This window comes from Lissotriton vulgaris, unplaced genomic scaffold, assembly GCF_964263255.1.
Source record: "Lissotriton vulgaris unplaced genomic scaffold, aLisVul1.2 SCAFFOLD_1708, whole genome shotgun sequence".
NCBI classification, from domain to species: Eukaryota; Metazoa; Chordata; class Amphibia; order Caudata; family Salamandridae; genus Lissotriton; species Lissotriton vulgaris.
The window spans coordinates 474,779-493,246 of NW_028242080.1; positions in this window are offsets into that span (position 1 = coordinate 474,779).

Below are 18,468 nucleotides of genomic sequence, written 5' to 3' on the forward strand. Positions count from 1 at the left end.
TTCCCACCATTAGTACATTCCAATCGGCAGTAAACAGATCGAAGAAGGAACAAGGACAGGTGCAGAGGAAGGCAGAAACAGTGGGGAGATCGGAAAGGGTGTAAAAGGGGGTGGTATCGGGAAACACGAGCTACAGACATCAAAGGGACGTGCCTAATGAGATGCACGGCTGAGACAATAGACCGGCATGGCAAGATGTGCCTCGAGCGGGGCCATCTGCCTTACAGTATCATCCCCCTCATCATAAAGACACTTTCAAAGGAAACGTGTCTTCCGCAAGAGTCTTGGGAATCCCAGGGTCGCGAAGCGGACAACGTCCGTTCGCTGGCTACTTGAGGGCAAGAGACAAAATGGATGCCATATCTAAGATGGAACCCGTGGGTACAGATATAAACCCACGAAACAGACGAACGGTTTAGGTTAACACAGCAAAACTGCGTACACCCACTAAACTCGTCATTTGCGGTTCATAGATACCAGACTCGACCATATTCGTGCGAGTCGAAAACACCACTTATAATTGTCACGGAACCTCACTATGGTACATAGGGTCAACAACTGCACCAGTAAAGAAACGTATTTTGGAGCACTGGCGTGCCATTACAAACAAAGATTTTTCTTAAAGTACCGCGAGACACTTCAGCCAGTTCCATCAGAGTAAGATATCGGAGGCCAAATATATAGGGATAGCCACGATTAAAAGCAACATCAGAGGTGGAGATAGGTTAGCTGCATTACGGAAATTGGAGTCAAGATTGATTTTGTTGGCAGGAACTCGATTCCCAGGGGGTCTGAATATGGATGAGGAGTTACACTCTCACCTATAAGAGAAACAAGAATTGAATCATGCAAAGGGCAAGATGACTGATCGATGCTAGGCTGATTACCCATTATATATGTAGATATCCTTGTTTTTAATTCCCCACCCCGCACACCCTCACATCCTATGCCAGCCAATGAACGTTCCATAAATGGGCCATGTGATTTCCCATTTTTTCTCTGCAATAAGATCGAATGATATACCTCCTTCTTAAACAGAACTGTATGTTTATAAACACTATAGCAAACCAACACCTTCTCTTCTCCTGTTTGTTGCAGGTTGGAGTCAGAAGAAACCTCAGAAGAAATGCCATGGACTCTATATTTAAAAACCATGAACCTCTGATTATTCAGAGAGCTATTGTCTATAAACAGATATACATACAGTGGGGAACTAAGGGGGAAAAAAATGGTACTATACCGATGAAGAAATTTGAAGATATTGTTTTATGATCTATTGTCTGGTTAGGTTCTTTAGCAGAAATACGTGTATATTGGTACTAAACCTGAATTAGAGATCAACGATGGCCCACTGTACTTGAACCCCCCCAAAAAAGCTGGTTATTTGCACTTTTTCACTAGAAATGTACAATATTTGCAAATATAATCAATGACTGTTAATTGACTATATTAATTCATGAACTTTTAACATGAAATTTAAGAGTACTGACTTTAAGTACGCAATTTTCTTTATGTCTGTGAACAATAAAGTTAAAAATGATGAAAAAATGTGGATACACCTTTAAAAGGTGGTGTGGGAGGAACACGGGTCATATGACCAAGAACAACCAGGGTTGTTCGAAACGCGTTGTCCTCGATCGCTTGCTGTGCCTGAATAAACCATCTGAAAGGACTACGGGCTCGTCTGAATTCTTTTTGCTTACCGGAATTCTGCTGTTCTATATCTATATGTATATATATATTATTGTCCACCAAGCACAGCAGCCGCTGTGCCAATGCACTCCATTCCAGTTAGTTCAAGGAAACCACGAAACAGTGCGTGTGCTCAAATAGATTTAATTCTCCATTCGAAGTTCCAGCATGTGATACACGGCAAGTATGGAACAAAAAACCCAACGCGTTTCGGCGATGACTCTCGCCTTGCTCACGGGTAACTCGTGTATGAAAAACAAACAGTTAAATAAAGTTTTACCCAAAGTGCACATGTGGTCAGTGACTCGGTCATGAACATAGACAAAGGACATAGTTAAGGATCACTATGGTGGCCATCTTGGCATGGTAAAATAGCAGTGTGCCAAATAAGAAAACATTATTACACACAGTTATCGTTCACTGTTAATCAAGGAATTTTGGGACATTCTAAACATGATATTGACATGCTGTATTGCGGTATGTATACATTCACAAACAAGGATCACGCCGACGAAGTCCGACAGAGTCCTCTGTATTCCGGACAGGCAGTTCCCTTCCGAGCGGTCCAAAATTCAATCTGGCAATAATCCACAATAATTCGCTACGTAGTTTTTACTCCAACGTGGTCAACCGGTGTCTATCACAATAAATCGGCCCACTTCCTCCGTTTACACCGGGACCTTAAAACTGCGGTGCAATCCAGGGGCGGAGGTCGCCCTGTATACATTATTGTCCACCAAGCACAGCAGCCGCTGTGCCAATGCACTCCAATCCAGTTAGTTCAAGGAAACCACGAAACAGTGCGTGTGCTCAAATAGATTTAATTCTCCATTAAGACTCCTTCACTCTCCCAGGTGCCAGATCATTTCCCCCTAGACAGTCTGATTCCGGGGGGCCTGAATTCGGAGGAAGAAATGATCTGGCACCTGGGAGAGTGAAGGAGTCTTAATCAGTATGGTGTAATTCCGGGGAGCTCTGCTAGTCTTGGTTCTGAAGAATTTCTGAGCATTGGTTTAACTGAATAACTATGAAGATCAACAATGTTTGTTCCAAATGTCCTGCATATACAACATCATTTTAACTGTTTTTAATCACTGATATCCCCGGAGCACAGTCAGTGTACCGAGTTTGTTTGAACATAGTTTGAGTATTATCATTATTGGCTTAATATTTGGAGATGCTGACTGGCTGTATATTTCTGTTTTCTTTCGCTGTTGTACAGGATCGAGAAGACTTGTCACCTGAAGTGAATAGATGTTGAAATTCCCACTGGGGAAGAAAGGATGAGAACTCTATGATGAGTGTAGTAAGGTTCTGAGCCACTCACCCTGAAGTTGAAATATTGTTTATTATATGATTAATTTGAATATTTGGACACTTTGTAAATTGGCCACTTGGCACAGAATCAACGAGTCCTATTCTTATCTGATTGTCTTGCATTAATAATTAACCAGACAGGACCTATGTACTTTTGTTTATTTAGTCCACTTGGACATTCACTAGTATACAACAGCTTATGGAAAGGATGGTTTCGACCAATGATGATTAACTGTTGACATTTTCTATATTACGAATATCCACTTGGACAATTATTACGTAATAACAGCGACTCAATTAGAGCATGTAAATAAATGTATCCACTCGACAGTGGTAGCCGATAATGTTACTATCACTGAGAATAAGGGTCAAAGGTAGCATTATGTTGGGCCGTCGCAATTCAGCCACTGGGCTTGTTTGTGAATGTATACATACCGCAATACAGCATGTCAATATCATGTTTAGAATGTGCCAAAATTCCTTGATTAACAGTGAACGATAACTGTGTGTAATAATGTTTTCTTATTTGGCACACTGCTATTTTACCATGCCAAGATGGCCACCATAGTGATCCTTAACTATGTCCTTTGTCTATGTTCATGACCGAGTCACTGACCACATGTGCACTTTGGGTAAAACTTTATTTAACTGTTTGTTTTTCATACACGAGTTACCCGTGAGCAAGGCGAGAGTCATCGCCGAAACGCGTTGGGTTTTTTGTTCCATACTTGCCGTGTATCACATGCTGGAACTTCGAATGGAGAATTAAATCTATTTGAGCACACGCACTGTTTCGTGGTTTCCTTGAACTAACTGGATTGGAGTGCATTGGCACAGCGGCTGCTGTGCTTGGTGGACAATAATGTATACAGGGCGACCTCCGCCCCTGGATTGCACCGCAGTTTTAAGGTCCCGGTGTAAACGGAGGAAGTGGGCCGATTTATTGTGATAGACACCGGTTGACCGCGTTGGAGTAAAAACTACGTAGCGAATTATTGTGGATTATTGCCAGATTGAATTTTGGACCGCTCGGAAGGGAACTGCCTGTCCGGAATACAGAGGACTCTGTCGGACTTCGTCGGCGTGATCCCTGGGTAAGTCGATTTACGTTTATTTTCTCTGGCAAACGCGAGCATTGCTCACATGGCGCCCACAGTAAAAAGACTTTCCAACGGTACGGATGAGGCTACCATGTGGAGCGTCTGACTAGACACAAAAGACTCAGTCGAACATTTCCACTTATATAATTCGCTCAATTTATCAACTTACTACGCTACTGTCCTGTGTTCAACCCGCAGCATAAAATAAGTCTGCTGGTAGGTGACACGGGCATCCAGTCAAAACTTTGATTCACATAATAAACAGTGCGTGAACATTACGAATACTATCTTGATTACCAGCATAAATAAGGGTATTTTACCCAGTGAAAGAAACGGCAATATGGATGATGATACGGAGTCCCGCAGGAGGCGCAGGGCACAGACAATGTTTGTAGCAACACCTACAGGACAACCCAATAAAGAACCCCAATCTGCAATAATGAATCTACAGAACAAGTATAACAAACTGGAAAAGTTAATCCGTAAAGAAGTCTCCAAATGGTGGGAGGCAATAACCCTGGTGAAATATCAAGAAGAAAAAAGAATTCCAAGGGGTTTACTGATTCTAATAGCACCCTCTTATGAGGAACCTGACATGGAACTTGCAGAAGAGTGGGCAGAGAATCTTATGGACTGTTCTAACAGGATGCTATCTATCCTTATAAAACATGCATGGAAAGATAGACTTGTACTGCTCAAGAAAATAGCAGAACTCAAGGAGGAGATCTCAAAGGAGGAAATACCAGAAACCTTTACCAAAAAGATGGAGGAAATCAACAAAAGAATCAGCAAACATGAAGATGAAATAATAGCCAAAAAGGAACGCAAATTCTTAAGAGATCAAATTGACTACAGCTCTGGAAGAGTATTCACGTTTAGTAAAAAGTATGACCACATGGTACGCAAAGGAGTAGAGGCAAATATTGATAAGACCCAGATGGAAGCAGAATCTGGTGAGGAAGTGGTAGAGAGTGATGTGTCTGTGGAGGAACAGGCATCAGGATCAACAGAAAATGTGACAAAGGATCCTACCAAATCGTCAAATTTTTGGGAGGAATTCAAACGTCTGAATCAAACCCAACAACAGCAGAATTGGCAAATAGATCGGGCCGAGGAAAGGGCCGAGGATTCAGAGGAAAAGGCAAAGGCAGAGGAAATCCAGGAGAAAACGCCAACAAGCCCAACCAAAAGACAGGCGAGGCGGAGGCGGCAAAAGGAAACACTGCCCCTATGGGAGTGGAAACACGGGGCCAAAAAAGAAGAGGAAAATGAATCAACAGAATGTGATAAATCTGTCTTCTCGCCCTCTATACAGGAGTGAGCATGAGGTACTTCAATTTGGCCTATCTTTTTGTCCCACAACTAATTTCTGCTATTCACAAGAACGCATAGACCTTTTTAAATTTACACGGAAATTAAGACTACACAAGTGGAATAAACTTAAAGTAAAAAACACTACATCTATTCCACCTAATGCCAAACCTGCTAATGAAAGTATAACTGAAGTAGAAGCACTTATCACTCTGAAGAGTGTAGAAATGGGTACACCAACCAATGAAGTGATTAATGCTAATTCTTTGGGTTTTAATACGAATTTGAATTGTCCAAATCCTTTCAGACCGAAATCCACATTTAACCCCTCTTTACCTACATGTGGTATTGACACTTTTGAATCCTTGATGATTGCTGACTTTAAAAATTTGGCGAAACATGAACATTGGTCGGGAGACAATCTGACCAAATGTGAACGGATTGCCATAAAAGCTTTGCGTGATGACTCCTGTAATCAGACAATCTGATAAAGGGGGGAATGTGGTGGTCATGGATACAAAAGATTATATTGCTGAAGGTATGCGGCAACTGAGATGTGCAGACTGTTACGAGATCTCATCTATAGAAAAGATTGAGGAAACTAATGCCACATATTTTGATATGTTAAAAGGTTGGAAGGATCAAGGGCTCATTGAATGGAATGAGTACTCGTTCCTTCTAAACCGTAACCCTATGATAGCAGTCTTATACCTGTTACCCAAACTGCACAAAAACTCCAAACATCCTCCAGGAAGACCAATTGTCTCTTCAAATGGGTCCTTACTGGAGAATACATCCAGATATATCGACCACTTTCTACGCCCCTTTGTGGAAGAGACCCCATCTTACCTTAAAGACAGTAGGGACTTCATTTCTAAATTGAAAGATTTTGCATGGAATGAAAACTTTTTGTTTATAACATTAGACGTGTGTAGCTTATACACGTCTATAAGACACAACAATGGTATTGAGGCATGCCGCATGTTCCTCAAAAGAAGATCTATTTCATATATGGAACACACAAATATGATCATCACTATGATGCAGTTTTGTCTTGAACACAACTATTTTGTGTTCAATGATACGTACTATCGCCAGTGCCAGGGGACAGCGATGGGAACTTGTTTTGCTCCCAGTTTCGCCAACCTATTCATGGTGAGCTGGGAGCAACAAGTGGCCAGGACCAACCATCTGTACCGCAGCCATGTGAAAATATGGCTGCGGTACATAGATGACCTATTTATCATCTGGGATGGTCCGAACAACATCGCAGAGTCATTTATCAAAGACTTGAACAAGAATGACCTCAACCTGACCCTAGAGGGGAACATAAGCAAATCTGGGGCAGTGTTTTTAGATCTATCAGTGGAGGTATCTGCAGGCAAACTTGCGATGAAGTTATTTCGTAAAAAGACCGCAGGTAACACCTTACTCCACGCAGAAAGCAGCCATCCCAAGGCCTTGATTGAAAGTATCCCGTATGGAGAATTTCTCCGGGCCCGGAGGAATTGTAGTAGGGATTGTGACTTTATCAAAGAAGGCGAGTGTATGAAGAAACGATTCATAGAAAGAGGCTACAAGCAAGAAATCATAGATTGTGCCTTTGAAAAAGCTAGCAAGATCAGTCATCTGTCCCTTTTGACCCCAGAACAGAAAAAGGCGAATGGGGAAAATGAAACGATCAGATTCATTTCCACATTTCATTCTAAATCATGGAGGGTACAAAAAAGTCTTAATAAACATTGGAAAGTTCTTATGACTGAACCTACCCTCAATGACATCCTAAAAGAAAGGCCTAGTAGCACCTATCGGAGATCAGACACTCTCAGGAGTAAGGTAAGCCGAAATGAGGTAAGCATGATCAAACCGAATACCTCCAAGATCCAAGGTTTCTATACTTGCATGAAATGCAAAGCATGCAAGTATAGTACGAACGTCAAAAAAGTGTATTTTCCTGTAGAGGGAAAAGAAAGAGCCATTGAAAAGCACCTTACATGCCTGTCAGAATACTGTGTTTACGTTCTCACATGCCCCTGCAACAAAAAGTATGTAGGTAGAACCATGTTTCCTGCGAAGACTCGGATCCTGCAACACATGAGGGCAATTCAAAACAAAGAACAGAATTCCCCCGTCGCTCGACACTTCGAGGAATTACATGGAGGAAACCGTAACCTCCTAAAATTCTTTGTGATAGACAAATTACCACAAATGAAAAGAGGGGGGGACAAGATTCGTAAATTACGGCAACTGGAGAACAGGTACATTATTGACCTAGACAGTCTGATTCCGGGGGGCCTGAATTCGGAGGAAGAAATGATCTGGCACCTGGGAGAGTGAAGGAGTCTTAATCAGTATGGTGTAATTCCGGGGAGCTCTCCTAGTCTTGGTTCTGAAGAATTTCTGAGCATTGGTTTAACTGAATAACTATGAAGATCAACAATGTTTGTTCCAAATGTCCTGCATATACAACATCATTTTAACAGTTTTTAATCACTGATATCACCGGAGCACAGTCAGTGTACCGAGTTTGTTTGAACATAGTTTGAGTATTATCATTATTGGCTTAATATTTGGAGATGCTGACTGGCTGTAAATTTCTGTTTTCTTTCGCTGTTGTACAGGATTGAGAAGACTTGTCACCTGAAGTGAATAGATGTTGAAATTCCCACTGGGGAAGAAAGGATGACAACTCTATGATGAGTGTAGTAAGGTTCTGAGCCACTCACCCTGAAGTTGAAATATTGTTTATTATATGATTAATTTGAATATTTGGACACTTTGTAAATTGGCCACTTGGCACAGAATCAACGAGTCCTATTCTTATCTGATTGTCTTGCATTAATAATTAACCAGACAGGACCTATGTACTTTTGTTTATTTAGTCCACTTGGACATTCACTAGTATACAACAGCTTATGGAAAGGATGGTTTCGACCAATGATGATTAACTGTTGACATTTTCTATATTACGAATATCCACTTGGACAATTATTACGTAATAACAGCGACTCAATTAGAGCATGTAAATAAATGTATCCACTCGACAGTGGTAGCCGATAATGTTACTATCACTGAGAATAAGGGTCAAAGGTAGCATTATGTTGGGCCGTCGCAATTCAGCCACTGGGCTTGTTTGTGAATGTATATATACCGCAATACAGCATGTCAATATCATGTTTAGAATGTGCCAAAATTCCTTGATTAACAGTGAACGATAACTGTGTGTAATAATGTTTTCTTAATTGGCACACTGCTATTTTACCATGCCAAGATGGCCACCATAGTGATCCTTAACTATGTCCTTTGTCTATGTTCATGACCGAGTCACTGACCACATGTGCACTTTGGGTAAAACTTTATTTAACTGTTTGTTTTTCATACACGAGTTACCCGTGAGCAAGGAGAGAGTCATCGCCGAAACGCGTTGTGTTTTTTGTTCCATACTTGCCGTGTATCACATGCTGGAACTTCGAATGGAGAATTAAATCTATTTGAGCACACGCACTGTTTCGTGGTTTCCTTGAACTAACTGGATTGGAGTGCATTGGCACAGTGGCTGCTGTGCTTGGTGGACAATAATGTATACAGGGCGACCTCCGCCCCTGGATTGCACCGCAGTTTTAAGGTCCCGGTGTAAACGGAGGAAGTGGGCCGATTTAATGTATATATATATATATATATATATATATATATATATATATATATATATATATATATATATATCTATCCTCCCAAGTCGGTTCCAGTTACACGGGAACTGCAGCGCTCGTAGACGGTGCGTTACCCTGCGGCTGAACCCACGCCGCTTTACATTCACCAACTCTTCCCCCAACGAGGGAAAAAATGGGTCGCACACCCAATAACGGTTCCAAATCAGCTTTATTCTTCAATTACAAGGGCTGACAGCGCGTTTGATCTACGCGTTTCGGGGTCTCTCCACCTTGCTCACTGATGTCATCAGTGATATAATTTGAGATGCCATCAGTGATGTCATGAGTGATGTCACTGACTATTTCATGAGTGATGTAATATGTGACGTCATCAGCAGTGCATTGCGGGCGCGCAAGTTATAGTTAGCTGAACAAACTATAACGGGGGAATTTTAATCGTTTTGTATGAGTGAAATGTCCAGCTAACTATAACATGTGTGAAACCTATGGTTTTTTCAGTGAATTTCTAAGGTTTTTTAAATGCTAATTCCTAACTATAACGTGCATAAAACCTATGTTTTTTTCAGTGAATTTCATAGGTTTTGTAAATGCCAATTTTTAAATGTATTAATTATAATATATTTTTTATACTCATTTCCTACGTTTTTATTATAATTATTTTTAGTTATTTTATTTTTTAAGTTATATTTCATATTCTTAATGTAAAATAATAACAAAACAAAATCCCAATTTTTTTTATTAAATACATTTTTAAATATATTCAAATTTAATTCTATATTTATTTATTTTTTCTTTTCTTTTTGGCAATCATACCGTACGCGTACGGTGATCGCACCATACTTTGTATGGCTAATCGTACTCCGCGCGTACCCGTGCATACGTTACGAATGCGCTTTGACGTTACGCATCGCATTGGCGCTTCCACGTGCCGTCATGTACCTTTGTACGCCGCCCCGTGCGCGTACTGCGCAAAAGTTTCTAATTGTTTGAAAAGATATATTTATAGATTTCATGTAAATCTTAAGGGAAGACATTATCTGGGATAATCATGAAAATATTTTTTTTACATTTTAATAAGCGTATATTACTTTTAAAAGCAATTATGCAAATTGCGGCGGTACGTCGTACGTACTCGCATCGTAAGAGCACCGTAAGCGCACCGTAAGCGTACGCAAAGCCATGTGACTTTAAAGGAACAGATTTGATTGGTTCATAACACTTCCTATTCCAGCTGTTGAAAGACCCCACCCATTGTAATCATTCTTCTTTGACTTTCATTGAAGGAACACATTTTTGTGAAGGAGTTGTGTCTTCATTGATTTATTATGGCTGCTCAGCAAGAATCCACTTCAGAACACTCTTCTGAGGAAGAATTTGTGGCAGAAGATCAACCCACAAAAAGAACGGAGGAACTAATTTGGAATTTTTTGTTTCATTTCCAGAGGGTGAAAAAAAGGTAAATGCTGCAAAAGTAACCTGCAAAATCTGCTCTGTTGTGCTCTCTAGATGGAATCCGAACAAGCATTATTCCTTCGGGACTGCAAGCATGATGAGGCATGCCAAAAACCTACACCCTGTAAATTTTGCCCGTGCTGCATGCACCATAATCAGGGAGGAGATTCCACCAGCTTAAGTCAACAGGATCTGATAGTACAAATCCGGACATCCGTCCTGATTTCGCCGATTTAATTATTCTTTGCAAATTTTGTAAAGAAGCATTATGCTACGGCGAGCAGTCAATTGATTTAATTTGCAGAAGGAAACAGCAGCAAAATGCTCTCACCGTTAATTTTTGTTTGTTTATTTGTTCCTGTTGAAGACTTTTTTGTTTGCAGTTTCTTTTTTTCCTTTAAAAAAATAAAAAAAAAAACTGTTCAAAAAATAAAAAAAATACAAAACTACAAAACAAAAAAAAAAGTTATTTTCAGAACTACCTACTCTGGTTAAAAAAGAGCTAAACTTGTATGCTAGTGTATGAAAGTTTAGAAGTATGTATGAGTAGTGCATAATTGACTGAAAGAATACATTAGTAGTGTATGGTGAATGTGAAAGTGCAGAACTATAAGGAAGTGCTACAGAATAAATCTATAAGGTGTTTACTTATAGTATACTGTAGTACTTCCGAAGCACTTGAATGTAACATGTGTACACAAGTCTATGCTTCCCTTTGCACTGCTGGTGATACTGCCTGGGTAAATTTGTATGTGTTAGGGGCGGATTTACAACCCTCTTGTGCCTCTTTTACACAGCCGTTGTGTCACTTTTGTGACGCAGCGGGGGTGCAAAAGATGTGCCATGGTGTGTGGTATTTACAATGTGACGCATCTGGAAGGTGCACCACATTGTAAAGCCCTTCGCCAGACGGAAGCTTTCCTGCTGGGGGGTGTTCTGGTGCACAAACGCCTCCTATAAGATTTCATTCAGTCACTTTTGGGCTTATGCTGCATCAAAACCCTGCACCTGCTTGAAGCAGGTGTAAGGATTGACACAGCATTGTGAGCATAGGGCCCCAAGAGCATTTCTGGAGCTGTGTTGCGCTTGCAACGCAAGTCAAGCAATGCGCCATCTTCATAGCACAGATACATCACATATCTATGCCATTTTTGCCCCATAGTACACCACATTGTAAATACGGTGCATCCATGGTGGTGATGTCACAGTGCACAATAACTGGCATATCCCTAAGGATGTACCACTTATTGAACATCTGCCGATTAGTGTTTTAATGTAGTGAATGGATTACTACACACTGATCAATGAATCACTACAAAACTATAACAGGAGTGACAGAGTGTTTGGTGGAACTGTAAGGATAGAGACTGGGAAATTGAACATATAAAAGACAAATTTGCAGGTGCATAGAACAGTGCATGCATAGTCTATAGGGGTTTGAAGCAGTCCATGCCTTAAGGCCCACTTTGCACCATGAGTACTTGGGTACTTGGGTACTGGCTGAATGATCACAATTCTGCAAGGAGAATGTCTGGCTAAATGTATAGCAGCTTCACTTTTAGAACAGTGTATAGAAAAGCACATACTGCTGTATGGTTCACTATAAAACTGAGACAGTAGTGTTTGGTGAAAGTGTAACGATACAGACTGGGGAATTGAAGGTATAAAAGGCAAGTTTGTAGGTGCATAGAAGACTGCAAGCATAGTCTATAGGGGTTTAAAGAAGTACATGCCCTAAGGCATACTTTGCTCCATGAGTAGTGGGTACTTACTGGATGATTACAGTTCTGCAAGGAGAGTGACTGACTAAATGTATAAGAGCTTCAGATTTAGCACACTGCATAGATAAAGACATTCTGCTGAATGGCTCAGTACAATACTGAATCAGCAATCACGGACCCCCTTATTTTCTATATTAGACCCCGGGGAGGTGGTGGTCCCAGGGGCGTGTGGGGGGCTTGAGCCCCCCACACAGGTTTTTATAATAAAAAGAACGCCCGGGGTGGTGGTCCCCGGGGCTGCGGGGGGACCAAGAGCCCCCCCGCATACATATAGTTAAAGCCCCGGGTTGGCGGTCCCCGGGGCAGGTGGGCCCCTCTGGGACCCCATTATCAAAAAGAAATTGCCCCCGGGGGCTAATTAACAATAAAGCAGGGTTCGTTTTTTGTTTTTGTTTTTCACAGCGTACGCGTATTCTGTGATAAAAAAAGATTTTGGCCTTGGGGATCATTCTGAAACCCTCTAAACAACCCTAGGGGGTCAGGAAGTCCTACAGCAAATAGAAAACTGTTCCTGACAATCTACACACTCAATCTACACACATATACAAATTAAAAACAAATCACATTTATTCCCACATTAAATCAAAACGAAACACACATTTCTATTACTTGAACTTTTGAACCCTTTCCAACTGACAAACCTGACAATCCTACCCCCATTCCACATTCTGCCAGCTACCATAGAAACCCTTCAGAGAACACCTAACTGAGCAAGCAGGTGAAAAGTTCATCATACATTGTTGTAAATCAAAACAGCAAGTGTGCTTGACTTGTCAATATACCAGCTTATCTTAAGTAATGTTCTTTTCTATCACTTTTTCTTAACCAATAAATAACAGGCTTTTGAAAAACAGAATATTGCACCCTAGTTTTCTATCTAAAAAGTTTTCTAACAACCAATCACTTCTTTGCTTCTTTCAAAACTCCACTTATCCAACATTTAAGAAAAAAAAATGTTCAAACTGCCCTTTCATTTACAGAGACCATCTGAGTGCATCAAGACCTCTCTTCAAGATGCTTAGAGTGTGGATTGTGGGACACAGTTATATTTTCTGGAGTCAAAGGTACGCAGAACAGAAAGGAATTCACAAAGACCTAGGTTTACCATATGTAGACATTAAATGGATTGGACAGAGAGGGTTAAAGTGGCACCAATTGATGCCATTGATGAAATCCTTTTTCCATCTCCAACACCCTGACCTCATAATTGTGCACTGTGGTGGCAATGACCTAGGCAATTTGACTGGGGTAGGTCTGGAAATGTTTATGAAGGACACCTTTACTGAACTGATGTCACTTTTCCCCCAAACTACCTTTGTCTATTCTAATATATGCCAAATTCAGAATTAGAACTGGTCCAATCAATGTTGTCCACAAATTGAGAAAGCTAGGAAACATGTGAATAAATCTGTTTCTGACTATAGAATGGGGTCCATTTACAACAACAATCTGCGTTTCAATATGCAAGACATTTATTTATAGGAGAGATGGTGTACATTTTACAGATGTAGGGAACAGAGTCTTCCGCATGAACTTTAGACTGTACATCAGTACTTACTTGTGTAGGTATCAAAATCTCCAATAAACACAAGGGCTTTTTAGAGCCAGCCAACATGTAAACACATACACTTCATAAATATCTGAAAAATATTTTTCTTTTTCTAGCTTAGGTACGCTTACGGGACGACTTACAGACTTCGCACCGTACGCCGTACGTACGTGCATGGTACGCGTACGGTAAATTTACCGTAAAACAAAAATAACCTCTATCACTAATTTTTATAATCCCCAGGGACCCCATCCCCAGGGCTCAAATATAATGTTGGGGACCGTGGGGGGAGCCCCAATGCCCCCACGGTCCCAGCCGGCTCCCTACGTCCTTTGGGAGCCGGCATTGCTTTTCGTCAGAGAGAGCAGCTTACATGCTTCTCTCTCTGATGAAAAGCAATCTGCTTTCCTACTTGAAAGAGAGAGCAGGCTTCCTGCTCTCTCTTTCAAATAGGAAAGCAGTTTGCTATGTTAGGGTGGGAGCCACAAGGATCCCGCCCTACCATAGCAAACAGCAGTGTCCCGGTGGTAGGCACCCCAGGACACTGAAAGAGCTGGCCCTGGAAGTTGGTGGTCCCCAGGGCCAGCAAAGGCTCCAGAACGGAGGCCTGCGTGGCCCCCCTCCCAACATTCAAAAGCCCCGGGGATGGTGATCCACGGGGCTGGGGGGTCTGACACGGACCCCCCTATTTTCTATAATAAAGCCCCGGGGAGGTGGCGGTCCCTGGGGCGTGTGGGGGGCTTGAGCCACCCAACACAGGTTTTTTAAATAAAAAGAGGCCCGGGTGGGGTGGAGGTCCCTGGGGCTGCGGGGGGCCATGAGCCCCCCTGCATACATATAGTTAAAGCCCCGCGGGTGGCGGTCCCCGGGGCAGGGGGGCCCCTATGGAGGGGAAGCCATACATGACATCTTAAGGACGTGGTGGAAGGAGGCCCGCTCGAAACTACACCATGCTACGCGACGCCATCACGCAATACTTCGAACCTTTTGCCAGCGCAGATTACGAAAGGTTTCTACTCCGCCAGGCCCGCCAGCTCCCTGAAGAGTCAGTCGATGTCTTCTATGCGAGACTCAAAAAGCTAGCCAGCACGTGCACCCTCCCAGATGCTGACGACGAGATCCACGCCCAATTCATACAGGGCTGCGCCTCCTCGAAACTGCGAGAAAGAGTCCTAGAAACAGACAACATGCCCATGCGCGACATCCTGGCGCTAGGGCGATCTAAAGAACTATCGAAAGCCAGAGCTGCGCATATGGAGCCAAAACCTACGGTCGCAGTCAAAGTTGAACCTGTCTGTGCCATAAAGACTAGCACCTCAGACACACGTACAAAGCCACCCCGAAGATCACGGCCAGGCCTAGCTCAATCACCTCACGACCGCCCCTGCGTGTGCTGCGGAGGAGCAACCCCCCACAACGGGGCATGCCCTGCACATGGGAAGATCTGCAGCGCCTGTGGAAAAGCCAACCATTTCGCGAGTGTGTGCCTGTCATCGCAAAGGAAAAAGCTCAACGGCCCGCCCCGAAGAGTGAGACAAATAGAACCACTGCCAGGTACCTCCGCCAACAGCGACATAGACGATGACGAAGCGGACGCAGCGTCCGTCCACTTGGTACGAATGCTCAACACGTTGGCCGCTACTCCATCCGCAGAACCCATGTGCTCAGTGAACGTACACGATCAAGAGGTGGCGGCCCTAATCGACACCGGGGCAACGATCAACCTAATGGCAGCCAGCGTGTACCGGACATTAGACACTCCACCGGTGCTCCATCCCACGAGAGTGCAAGTGTACGCCAATGGCACCAGTCGACCCCTCCACCTGTGCGGAGTCTTCCGGACAACTGCATCACATGACTCCCATCACGTACACACCAAGATCTATGTGTCGCAAGAAGGATCCGGGTTTCTGCTAGGCTGCAGAACCGCCCAAGACCTAGGACTGATTCACTTTGCCCTCACAGTCCAAGCACACAGCCTCCACCATCTTGTGCTGCAACACAACTCACTGTTCGACGGGATTGGCTGTTTGAGAGGACCTGCCATTTGCCTTCACATAGATCACTCAGTCGCTCCAGTGGCCCTCAGGCACCGGCGCATAGCGTTCCACCTGCGACCCAAAGTAGAAGCGGAACTACGTGTGCTCGAGAGGGCCGGGATCATAGAAAGAGTCAGCGGGCCCACTCGATGGGTGTCGCCCATTGTTGTGGCCAAGAAACCGAAGCAACCGGACGCTGTGCGGATTTGCGTGGACACGCACTCCCAACCTCGCAATCAAGAGAGAACGCCATCTGACGCCAACCATAGATGACATCATCGGCGAACTGTCAGGGTCAAAGTGGTTTTCGAAGATGGACCTGAGGTCCGGATACCACCAAATCCCTCTGCACCCGGACTCCCGCCCGATAACGACTTTCTCCACCCATGCAGGCTTGTGGAGATACACCAGACTCAACTTCGGGATATCCAGTGCAGCCAAAGTATTTCAAAACATTATTAAAACCGTCCTGCAAGGACTAGACGGTGTGCTGAACGTGAGCGATGATATCTTGGTCCACGCGGCGACATTAGACGAACACATCCGGCGCCTCCAAGCTGTTTTTGCCAGGCTGCAAGAGCGGGGTCTAACCCTTCACAGGGAAAAGTGCGAATTCCTCCGAAAAGACATCAGTTTTTTTGGATACCGATTTTCCGACCAGGGCGTTGGACCAGACCCCGACAAAGTCAAAGACATCCATGATGCTCCCGCCCCAACATCCGTGACCGCTGTCCGCAGTTTTCTGGGGATGGTGACATACTGTGGGCGTTTCATTAAAGACCTATCCAACCTCACCGGCCCTCTTCGTGACCTCACGAGATCCACAGCCACCTGGGAGTGGGGACCGGAACAGCAAGAAGCCTTCCAAAAGACCAAAGCTGCACTCTCAGCAGACACGACTCTGGCCTATTTCAACCCTCGCTATGAATCGTAGCTCGTGGTGAATGCCAGCCCGACCGGCCTCGGCGCTGTCCTGACCCAACAACAACCGTGCGGAGAGTGGGCACCCGTCGCGTATGCTAGTAGAACCCTCACTGCGACGGAACAAAGATATTCACAGATCAAAAAGGAGGCCATCGCCATCCTATGGGGGTGCCGTCATTTCCATATCTACTTATACGGACACCCATTCTTGGTGATCACAGACCACAAACCGCTTCTCCCACTATTCCAAGGATCATCCTCACGGCCCCCCCTCGCATCGAGAAGTAGGTGCTCCAGCTCCAAGAATACCAACTCACAGTAGAATATCGGCCGGGCTCCAGAAACCCCGCCGACTATCTGTCGAGGCATGCCCGCCCGGTCACTGAAGCAGAAGCCGCAGAAGCAGACGCTACTGAAGAGTATGTCAGGATGATCGTAGAGCGCTCGAGGCCTCTGCCAATGTCCCTAGAGGACGTGACACAAGCCACCAAGGACGATGATTGCCTACAAATCGCCATCCAGGCCATCCAGTCAGGAAACTGGAAACCACTTCAGAGCCCAGCCACGTTCCGCACCCTAGAAGCCCAGGCAATGCTAAAGGCACTCTACCAAGTCAGGAGCGAGCTGTCCATCTCGCCGGAAGGATGCCTACTAAGAGGTCCCAGCCTGGTACTGCCGGATAGCCTCACACAGCAAGCGGTCCTCCTAGCCCATGGGGCTCACCAGGGCATTGTGAAATCAAAGAATCGCATCAGGACCAAACTCCCAGGTTCCCAGGGCTCGACAAGAAGGTCGAAGAAGTCATCCAACGATGTCCAGTGTGCCTAGCAACCAGCCTGCCCAACCCCCCAGCACCTGTAAACACAGAAGAAGGACCGACTGCCCCGTGGGCGCGGGCCAGCGCAGACTTTGGTAGCCTCCCGGGCGGGAAGTACATGTTTGTGGTGGTAGATGATTTCTCAAGATACCCCGAAATTGAGATCCTGCCCTCCACTGCCGCCTCTGAAGTGATCCCTAGACTAGAGAAAATTATTGCGACCCACGGCCTCATAGGAGAACTACGCACTGACAATGGCACCCCCTTCAACGGCGGTGAACTAGCGGAATATCTACAATCACACCGCATCAAACACCGGAAGATCACCCCAAGATGGCCTCAAGCCAATGGCGAAGTTGAGAGACTAATGAGAACTCTAAATAAGACCATCCAAATTGCCATGACGGATGGCCAGAACCTAGAACTAGCCCTCTTCCAGTTTTTAAGAGAGTACTGACTGACACCCCACTGCACCACCGGGATTCCTCCAAGCCGCCTATGTTTCAACAGAGCAGTTGTGGACACTCTCCCGCACAATCCCATGTGGGCCTCAGCTCCAACTCCGTGCAACCGGTCCATGGAACAGCGAACAAAGTCTAACAGAGCAGCATCGAGGCGAAGAAGAGCCGCAGACAGCCCCATTCAAGCTGGCGACCGGGTGCTGGTGAGAGACCGCCATCCTGGAGGAAAGTTCCGCCTCCCTTTCGAGCTACACCCATGCACTGTCACCAATGTCAACGGCACCATGATCACTGCAGTGAAAGGGAGAGAGAAAGTCACCAGAAACGTGTCATTCTTTAAAAGGGTCTTGAATG